Source organism: Arachis duranensis, chromosome 6 (genome assembly GCF_000817695.3).
Source record: "Arachis duranensis cultivar V14167 chromosome 6, aradu.V14167.gnm2.J7QH, whole genome shotgun sequence".
NCBI classification, from domain to species: domain Eukaryota; kingdom Viridiplantae; phylum Streptophyta; class Magnoliopsida; order Fabales; family Fabaceae; genus Arachis; species Arachis duranensis.
This window is the reverse complement of record NC_029777.3, coordinates 45,704,683-45,714,693: the sequence shown is the minus strand read 5'-3', so window position 1 is coordinate 45,714,693 and position 10,011 is coordinate 45,704,683.

The following is a 10,011-nucleotide window of genomic DNA, read 5'->3' as shown; positions in this document are numbered from 1 at the left end:
CTTTTCTTATTCATTTCATTTACTCTTAGTTTTGAGGCTTGCTTGGGGACAAGCAAGATTTAAGTTTGGTGTTGTGATGACAAGTCATCATATACCCATTTTTCAAGCTAATTTCACTTGTTTTGTTAGCATTTATGCACTTTCTTGTATCCTAAGTAAGTGATTTGGAGTGAAAATGCATAACTTTTCTAAATCAAGCAACCACCATGGAATTAATGTTAAATCATGAGGTTTAAGCTAATTTTAATTGAATTTTAATTGATTTATAAGCCTCTTGAATTTAGTGATACTTGGAGTGTTGTTTTGGTTTATTATAGGTGAAGAAAAGAAAAGAAAAGGAAAAGCGTGGCCTAAGAAGTGTAGCCTAAGGAAAGGAAAGCGTAGCCCAAGGAAAGGAAAGCGTGGCCAAGGAGAGAAGAAGCGTGCCGCAGGCAAAGGGGGAGGCAACGTTGCCCTCCACAAGGGCAGACTGCCCTCTAGGAGGGTAAAATAAGAGAACCAAACAAGGAAGGCAAATCTGCCCTGCCCACTACAAGGGCAGAGCACAAAATGTGCCTTGGGACCAAGAGAAAGAGAACCTTGCCCTGCCCTTGTGGAGGGCAGAATCGGGCTCTCTAAGGAAGAAATTCAAGGGAAAAAGGTCACCCATGCATGCTACAAGGTTCGAACAAGGAACCATGAGGAAGCTAGGACTTAAGGAAGAGTGCCGTGCCAAGAAGCCAAGGAAATTTATTGAATTTGTGCTTCCTCCGTGTTTCGAACACGGGACGTGGAAGAGGGAACTCTGCCCTGCCCTTGGCGCGGGCAGGGCAGCATTTGGATTGGCGCAGCACCTCGCGCACCAAGAAGCAAATCTGGCGCACCAAATCCTTCCCTGGCAGCACCAGCGCGCACCACGATCCTCTCCTGGCAGCACCACAACTTTCTGCCCTGCCCTTGGCGCGGGCAGGGCAGCGTTTTGCAATCCTGGCGCACCACGCACAAATTCTGGCGCACCAATCTTCGACCCTGGCAGCACCAACGTGCAACGCTCGTCCCTGGCAGCACCACAACTTTCTGCCCTGCCCTTGGCGCGGGCAGGGCAGCGTTTTGCGTTCCTGGCAGCACCAAGGCCACACCAACTCGCGCCAGACTCGCACCACGCCGCACCAGCTCGCACCACCATGCATCAATTTTCTGCCCTGCCCTCCACAAGGGCAGGGCAGCCTCCTGGGAGTGATTTTTAATGGGCCAAAAATTCAAATTAAAAATCCATTTGAATTCATTTCTTCACCAAATCAAAAGCCCATCCAAATCCCAAAATCCAAGAATAGAAAGTGTATAAATAGAAGTTAGTTTGATGTAATTAGGACCTTTACTTGACCTTTTACCACTTTGATTTTTACCTTTACTTTTGAATTTTACTTTCACCTTTCTTTTGAGCTTTTGCAATTGTTCTTGAGAAACTTGTCCGAGCACCAAGAGGATCAAGGGAGAATTGATTGATCTCCTTCCTCATTCTTACTTGGGCAATTCTACTCTTCTGTTTTTGAGTTTTGGGTGTGTGAAATTGAGGAAATTCTGTCTCAATTCCCATTCAAACTCTTTTCAATTTGTTTTCTGCATAATTGAATCTGATTTCTATTCTTCTACTGCTTTCTCTTCTAATTCTTGTCAATTGCTTTGTTAACTTGGATCTAGGAAGGGAAATAGAGATCTAGGCTCTGCTACCTAGTCTCTTGAGACCTGAGACCCAATTTTACTTTTGGTTCTTCTGTGAACCTCTGCTACATTTTATTTTCTTTCTGTTTGAATGCTATTTGCTTCTGATTCAATTTCTGCTCAATCAATTGCTGCAATTTACTTCTCCTTTGTTTAGATTTTGCAATCCCAGTCCTCAAACCCCTTTTATATTCAAGCCATTTATCTTTCTTGCCATTTAAGTTACTGCAATTTAAGTTTCTTGCACTCTAAGTTTCAGTCATTTACTTTCTTGCTCTTTAAGATTCTACAAATTTACAATTCTGTTCTCTAATTTACTGCACTTCTCCCTTCCCCCTTTACATTTACTGTCATTTACTTCCTGTTAAACACAAATCACTCAACCAATACTTGATTCGCTTGACTAAATCACCCACTAAACTAAAATTGCTCAATCTTTCAATCCCTGTGGGATCGACCTCACTCATGTGAGTTATTATTACTTGATGCGACCCGGTACACTTGCCGGTGAGTTTTGTGTTGGATCGTTTTCCACACATCAATCACCCGCAAACCAACAGACAAGCGGAAGTATCCAACTGGGAAATTAAAAGAATTTTGGAGAAAGTAGTCAATCCGAAAAGGAAGGATTGGAGCATCCAGTTAGGAGATGCACTATGGGCGTATAGGACTGCCTACAAGACTCCATTAGGGATGAGTCCCTTCCGGATTGTCTATGGGAAGGCATGTCACCTTCCAGTGAAAATTGAGCATAGAGCCTATTGGGCGGTAAAGCAATGCAACATGGATTTGATCCAAGCAGGAGTTGCCAGAAAATTACAGCTAGAGGAGCTCGAATGTTTGAGGAACAAAGCTTATGAGAATGCCCGGATCTACAAAGAGAAGACCAAAGCATTCCATGACCATCACATACGGAAAAAGGACTTCGAGGCTTCGTTTCATGCCTGGCAAGCTCCGCTCCAAATGGGAAGGACCTTTCAAGGTAAAAGAGATAAAGCCCTATGAGTGGTGGAGTTGTTTGATCCTAAAAGTGAAGCAACCTTCAAGGAGAATCGACATAGAGTGAAGAAGTACCATGGCTACAAGCTCCCAAGGGAGCTAGAGGTGTTCCTACTGGAGGATGCACCTAAAGAAAGAGAAGTTTGAGCGACTGACCGTCCATCTTAAGGACGTTAAAGAAAAGTGCTTCGTGGGAGGCACCCCACCGTGGTAAGATCTTCCTTGTGTATACCATCTACTTTTTGTCTAGATTTTTGAGAATTTTGTGATTTCTTGATGTTGTTAATTGCATAGGAATTCTAGTTTTTGTTATTTTTGTTGGTCAACTAGGATGTTTAGATAAATTTCATCATTTTGGTATGGATGACTTGTTGGAATAGAAAGAATGCTATGTTTTGAATGATGCATGAATTTGTGAAGTGTTCTCTTGCATACTAGCTAAGACACCTACCAAAACAAAAAAAAGAGGAAAAGAGAAGAAAAGAAAAAACAAAAGGTAGCTTGGGCATCGACGCGCCAGCGCACTGCGCGTGTCCGCGCCGATGGTACATTTCTACCCTTGGGCTTAACACCCGAGATCATGCCAATCTCATGCCCATATCATGCCAGCTTCTGCGTGCGACCTGGCCATCGATGCACCAGCGCATTTCCTACGTGCGCACCGATGGTATGACCTAATCTCTCTGGTACAAAATCCAGAGAGTTGTGCCATGTTTGTGCCCAGCCTGTGCCCGCACTGGCGCATCCGTGCGCTTTGTGTGCCCGCGCCGGTTGCCAACACCATCATGCACGCGTCAGCGCAGTGTGCGCGTCCACGCGCCTGAGCTCCACGCCAACTCTGGTATAAAAACAGAAAGTTATGCCCGCTCTGTGCCAGAGGCACATTTGTGCTTGTGCGAACGCGCCAAGGACGCGCTCGCGTCCCTTGATCTCTCTTTGTCTGCGCATCAGCGCATTGTGCGCGCACGCGCATGTTGCGCGAATCAGTTTTAAAGCTGCGCGCCCTGCTTCTTCTCCCCCTCCTATTTTTTCTTTCTTTACTCCTTCTTCTTCTTTCTCCATCACCTCACTTACCCTCCTCTCTCATTCTCCACCACCATTGTCTCCGGCCACTCACCGGCGATCACCACCTTCTCCGGTGGCACTACATCTCTTCCATCTCTTTCTTATCTTCAACAAGAACCTTAACATTGTTCTTTTACATCTTTCAAGGTTCTACTTCCTCCCTAATCTCATCTATTATCTTTCTTTGCATCATTTCTTTTTCTAGTTAAGATTTTTCTTGTTGACTTGCTTAATTTCTCTTCTAGTTGCTTGTTATACTACTTGCTTTTTACTTGTTTACTTTTCTTCTTTTTGTTTTACCATGGATGTTGAATTTGAACTTTGATTACTTAATAGATCTTCTTGATTGATATTATTATCTTTGTTATGATGTTGTGTAATGATTGCTACTTCATTTTGGACTTCTAATTGGTTGAGTATCTCTTCAAATGTTCATTGCTTGATAATTGCACGCCAAGTGTTTGAGGAAATGCACATATGCCATTTTGGGTTATTCTCATCATATATCTTCAATTTAGTGCCTCCTCCTCCTTCACTTGCTCTCTTCTAAGTGCATTGAACACATTTTACTTGTTACTTGCCAATTAGACACCCATTGAATATGACTTGCTCTTTGTTTTGGATGCTTGAGATCATTCCTCTCATGCCATATCGCATGCCTTACTCCCTCATGCATCCCATGCCAAGTGTTGTGACCTATACTTCTATGATTACTTTGTTACACTATCTCTTTTGGGCACACATTCTACTTACTTGTTTATTAAGTTGATACTTTGGGTTTGACAATTTCCTTCTTTCTCTTCCTTTTTAGGATGGTCACCAAGAAAGGCAAGGAGATAGCTTCAAGGAAACCAGCTGCAAAGAGTGCACCCCAAAGTCACGCTCTAAGGCGCAGTCTTCATTAGGAGCCAAACCTCTATCTAAAAAGGCGAAAGCGCCCGCTCCTATTGATGATAACAAAAAGAGCAAACCGGCAAAAGATACTTCAAGGTTCCCCAACCGCTTCTGTGAACTTATGTTCCCTTTCATGGTTGAGAGGAACTATCATACTGAGCATCTACTCGTTCCGTTGGGCAAGGTTACTCCTTACATTCTACCCCGCATTGAACAGTGAGGATGTGAGTTTTTTCTGAGAAAACCACAAGAGGTCAACCTCTCATGGGTGGTAGAGTTCTACACTAACTACCATCTTCCCTCTCTTCAATCGGTATATGTGCGTCAGAAGCAAGTCTCGGTGTCAGAAGAGGCTATTCAGCAAGTGCTTAACGTCCTACCAGTACCAAGTGACACGGATGGCTACCAAGAGGTCTTACGTCAGCGGGAGAAGTTTGGATTTAATTGGAACTCAATCCTCAAAGTCATTCCTGAACCAGAAGCATCTTGGACCCATGGTCGACTGTGGATGCGACCTAAGTGTATTGATGCATGTCACCTCACTGTGGAAGCTAGGGTTTGGGCTCAGATCCTATCTCACTATGTCTTACCTAGCACCCACAAGTCATCCTTCACGGCGGATCTCGCCTTGCTTGTTTGGTGTGTTCTCAACTTCTCATAGGGAGACCGGTGAACATTCTGCCTCTTGTCAAGCAAGCGATGGGTCAAATCCACGACCGGGGCAATTTGCCATTTCCAGCTTTGGTATCTGATTTAATTGCTGCTGCGGGTGTTCGTTGGGAAGCCACAGATGTGAAAGCTATAATTTCGACTAAGGGCGATGTGGTCCCTACCGAAAAATATTTACACGTTCCCATGAACAACCCAAGCCTTGACACAGCTCCACCGCCTATTATTCCTCCCATCTCATCATCACCATCGAAGTAAAGATCCACTCATCAAAGGATAGAAGATCTACACCGGAAGATTGATAGATATGAGCGGCGCAACCAACGCTGATACACTCACATCAAGAAGCTTCTGTGTTGTGTTACCCCTAGCATGGAAGAACCTACAATATCCACATCCACCTCCAACCCAAGTGATGAGTGCTCTGAGGAAGGGGATAGTGAAGGTTCCAGTTCCGACCATCCCTTGCGCATTCTTAGTAGCACGGAGGACCGTGCTAAATTTTAAATGTGGGGTGGTCGTTCGACCGATCTCCATGGGTAACACTCCCTTCTTTTCAATACCCATGGATTTAATTCTTGCTTAGTAGTTAGTACATTGCATGTGTAGTTAGTTTGTGTGTAAATATTCCTTGCATGATAGTTAGTCTCTATAGAGTTGCTTGGTCAAATAATAACTTCTTTTCCAAGAAATTGTGTTTTGGGGTATCCTACCCTACCAAAAAATTTTGTGATAAACTTGCTTTAAGAATGTATTTTGGAACATAGCGATTGAGTTAAAAACACAAGCATGTAATTTTTGAGCCTATTATATGGTTATATCTTCTAACCATTAATTCCCATTCTTGTATGCATTATTCTCTCTCTATGATTGCAATCCTTGCTTTGTCTGATTCTATATTTCCATTACTTTATGTATGAATGCATTTACATGATTGAGGCCATCATTCCAATAGTCAATTTTCCCAAATGGCCTTAACCCTTTTATTTACCATTGCTAACCAATTTTGAGCCTATGATAAACCCCTTTTGTTTCTAAAAAGAGCACACCAACAACCCTAAGCGAAAAACAATGAATGTCCTTATATTTGGACCCTTGATTACCTTAGAAGAGTTAGGATGTGTGTCATGTAATTTGGAGGGTATACATGGGGACTTGAAAGGAACACATGAGTGTGCAAAAAGTGGGACTCAAGGGTAGCTAGGTAATGTATCATAGTTTTATACGTTGTTTTATGTGTCCAGTGAGATTCTAGGTTAATCAAGGACTCAAATTTTAAGCTCACTTGACCATATGCATCTTTACCCTTACCCTAGCCACGTTACAACCCATAGATAAGACCTCATGATACTTGTAAGCATGCATTAAGTCATTGTTGATTGTTAGATGAAAGAAAAATCTTGGAAAGCACGAGTAAGGGAGGATTGAGTGATGAACCCTATACACTTGAGCACATAGAGCGGATACACATCCGATAAGGGTTCGATGGTCAACTCCTTGTTCCCGGCTTTCACAAGCATTCGTTTAGCAAGTCATATGCACTTCATAATGATATGCAAATTGATAGGATTCATGATTTACATCATTTTTAACCCTATATACTCACATGTGTTCTTGGAAGACGGATTTACCCTTGACCAAATAGATAGACAAATTTTACATTAGTCGCATACATTCGCTTAGATAGTTTGCAATTCATAAACCCTTTCCCACCATGATCTTTGGTCTTGTTATTTTAAGCATGAGGACATGCTTGGTTTAACTGTGGGGAGATTTGATAAACCCCGATTTTGTGGTTTATCTTGTGCCTATTTTGGGGGTTTTTATCAACATTTTTCACACTTATTCACAAGAAATGTATGGTTTTGTGTTCACTTCCCAATGTTGCTCCATTGTAGAAAACATGCTTATTTTGCCTTAGAATTGCTATATTTTGATTTTCTTTATTGCCATTCAACGCCGTGACATATTTGTTTAGTGATTTCAGAATTAGTAGGGTAAGAATGGCCTAGAAGGGAGAAGGAAAGCATGCACAAGAGGAAGGAACATGAAGAATTGGATTTTGGAAACTGCAACATCGGCGCTCACGCGCACGCGTGGATGAGGATAGCTAGAAGCGGTGCACAAGGATGGACGCATCCCTGAAGGCCAAAGAATTTCCACCGACACACACGCGCAACTGGCGCACGAGCGTGGATCTCAGAAGCAATCGGTGCAAGCACACACATGGCGCGCACGCGCGGGATGCTGCACGTGACCTCATTAAAAGAAATCGTGCCTGGAAATTTCTAAGGCTCAATGGGCCCAAATTCAGGCTGCTTCTGCATGGAAAAGACCCAAGGATGCTAGGGAGAAAGGGGGGATCAATCATTTTGCACTAAGGCACAATTTTTCTAGTTTTTTAGGTTCTTTGTTCTCTAGAGGAAGAAACCCTTGTTCTTCTCTAGATCTAGCTTTGATTTGATCTTCCTTGTTAATTCTGAATTGGGTTTTGTTAATTGCTACCTTTCGTTGCTTAATTTGAATTTCTTAGTATATTTTCACGCATATCTTGTGTTAGTTTATGAATTTTGTTAATTGTTATTTTATACCCAATTCTTGAATGTTATGAATCTTGACTTGTTGATGTTTGATTAATGATTTTCATGCTACATTGTGTTGCTTGAGCTATTGTAAGTTGATGATTGTTAGTGAGTAATTGTTAATTTTAATTCAATTGCAAGTTGAACATGTCTTTTGTTAATGCCTACCAAGTGTTTGATGAATTGTTTACTTTGATTATGGAGTAGTTCTTTTTACTCTTGGCTTAGGCCAAGGGAATTGGGTAAACTTGAGTCATTAGGTCTAATGGATTTGATGATTTGAGAGTCCTTAGTGGTCAATTTGATACTCATTAACACCATCCTACTACTAGGTTAATTAGTAGTGAGGTGAGGCCTTATAGGTTAATTAGACTTAATGAGTTCAGCTCCTCATAATTGTCAAGATATGATTGTTAGACAAGGATAGTGACCCCAATTCCCATACCTAACTGAGAATTGCTTTTATTATTCATATTTGAAAACCAATTTCTCAATTGTCTTGCTTAATTGTAGTTATTGTTTAGTTAAGAGTAGAATTAGATCGAATATTGTTTCCTTAGTTTGAAATCATTCACATCTTGCTCATTATTTGTATTAGTTCCTTACATTTTAAATTGCTTGTTTGTTAAGATTCGCAATTTACTTTCTTGTCAATGAATTACAACCCCGGATTTCTAACCAATGTTGAAGCACATGCTTGCCCATTCTTCGTGAGACGACCCGAGATTTAAATACTTCAGTTATTTTCATTGGGGTTGAACTTGTGACAACCAATTCCATTCTAAATTTGATCCGTGAGAATTGTTGTTGGTAGAGTTATACTTGCAACGCAACTTTCATTGAGAGAATCTCTTCCAATATGGTTCCCGCGTGCTTATCAATGTGCGATGCGTCAAACCAAGCTATAGGTGCCGCGCTTGCACAACACGATGGTAAACTCCCTTATGTCATTGCATACTCATCTAAAACACTTGATGCAGCACAATCCAACTATACCACTATTGAAAAGGAACTCCTAGCTATTGTTCATGCTTTAGATAAATTCATATCTTATTTGCTAGGATCAAAGATAGTGGTATACACGGATTATGCAGCTTTGAAATACTTATTGTAAAAGAATGAGTCAAATCCTGGACTCATACATTGGATCTTGCTTTTGCAAGAATTCGACATTGAGATTAGGGACCGGAGTGGATCTCAAAACTTGGTCACGGATCATTTAAGCTGCCTTGAGAATTTAAAATCTGATCCATTTTCGATCAATAACTCATTCCCATTGGATAGCTTGCATGATGTGTTGGATAGATTTCCTTGGTTTTCCCCAATGGCGAACTAATTGGTTGCAAAAATCTTCCCTCCCAACTTTTCAAAACACCAAAGGGATAAGTTGAGGAGTGATTCTAAATACTACATTTGGGATGACCTTGACGTTGGGATTTTTGCCAGTAAAGAATGTCATAAAAACAGTCGCGTTGTAGATATAGTCTCTAAACCGACAAAAATCCCTTCGTACAAACGTTTTGGTTGTCACAAGTAACAAACCCCTTTAAAATTGATCACCGAGTATTAAACCTCGGGTCGTATTCTCAAGGAATTGCAGGGAGGTATGTTCTTATTATTGGCTATGGAGATTGTAAATTGGGGGTTTTTAAAGTATGAGATAAAAAGCAACAATAGTAAATAGTAGAGGAAATAAAATAATAGCAATAAAAATAAACTATTGGCAAGGTATTAAGAACTGGAGGTCCTATCCTAGTTATCCTTATCAATTGTGATGAGAATTGGATTCTTCCCCCACCTTATTAACCACTAACTATGGAGGTAAGTTAAGTGGCAAATTAATTCCAATTTTCAATCAACAATGAGTTTGATAACTCAAGAGTTACCAATGTCTCAATCAAAGCCAAAAAGAAAATAGTAAATTTACTGAATAAAAATTGTCTTCAGATGGGAAGCAGTAATCATGTAAATAAACGAAAGCAATCATGAATGGAAATACCTCAAATAACATTAATTAAGAAAATTATATGTAACATGAAAGAGTTCATAAATTAAATAAAAATAAAGAACCTGGGATTGAGAGTCACTCCTAAAACTAAGA